Below are 1,274 nucleotides of genomic sequence, written 5' to 3' on the forward strand. Positions count from 1 at the left end.
GGGGATGGAGGCACCAAAGGATCTCTTGGTGGTGCCGTGGGGCCGGGTGTGGGGGCAGGGCCCTTCAGCAGTGGTGGGGTGACATGGGGGAGGACGGGGGCTTCCCCACGGGAGTGATTCCTCCTTTGCCCACGTGTGGGTTGGCAAAGGCAGGAGGGTGAGCCCAGCAACCAGCAGGGAAACAGGTGGTTGCGGGCACCGTATCAGGTGCTGAGATGTCCCTGTCTGTCTGTCTGTCCCCAGACAGCCAGATTATCGGATTGCTCAGCTTAGCGTGGGTAACTTTTCAGCACCTACAGTGATTTCTAAATACTCCTGCAACCCACAGCAGGTGCAGCTTCCTTTTTGCCCAGGGGCACTGTAAAAAGAGACACTCAAAACCCTTCCTGAGTCTGCCATGCATCCTGCAGCCTGGACCCCACCCAGAGGGTTGCTGGGCAGTGGAGGTTTTCCTGAAAGGACATCAGAGCAGCCCCAGATGTTCATGGCTGATGGGGCCAGGGCTGATGGTAGCTATGGTGGCTGATGGGGCCGGGGCTCACAGCTGTAGGAGAAGGAAGTACAGAGGGGGGAAGCAGCATCCCCCTCCAAAGGCACCAGCAGCCAGGGACATCCATACAGCTCTCCCAGCACAGCCACATCCTTCAGACACATGAGGAAGGGCCCTGCCAGCCATAGTTGCCTGCCAGGGCACACAGGGGTGTGATCTGTGCACCCCGACGTGGCCCGCAGACAGAACACACACGTGTACGTGCACACGCGTGTGCACAGATACGTGCACACACACGCTGAAGGGACAGTGCTCGCCCTGCCCCTGCACCGCGGGCTGACAGCCAGGAATTGCAGTGCCAGGGGAGAGGAGGTTTCTCACGCCTCCGCAAGTGGAGCTGAAGGGCAAATCACTTTTGATGAACCAAAACGTTCCCGATTTCCCCCTTCCGGGAAAGCAGGAGGCCTTGCCATCCCCTGAACCCAGTAAACACCTAAAGGAAGAGGGTGCCGTTTGTCAGCCCCACCGGGGCAAGGCCACGAAGGGCTAAATATCCCCCTCCCTAAACAAGCAGAGATGCTGAAACCTCTGGAGGACTGGGAGGGAAAGGGGTGAGAAAAGACCCGTGCAGCGCGAGGAGGGAGGAGGGGTGCGGGTGTGCCAGGGGGGCCCCCAGGAGACAGCGGCCCCAGCGGGGTCAGCCCCTCCATCCCCACGGCCGTGCCCACCCAGGCGGGGAGGCTGGCGGGGGCCTGGGGTGGAGGCAGGGGGTGGGATGGAGGCA

This window comes from Chaetura pelagica, unplaced genomic scaffold (assembly GCF_000747805.2).
Source record: "Chaetura pelagica isolate M959 unplaced genomic scaffold, ChaPel_1.0 scaffold414, whole genome shotgun sequence".
Classification (NCBI taxonomy): Eukaryota; Metazoa; Chordata; class Aves; order Apodiformes; family Apodidae; genus Chaetura; species Chaetura pelagica.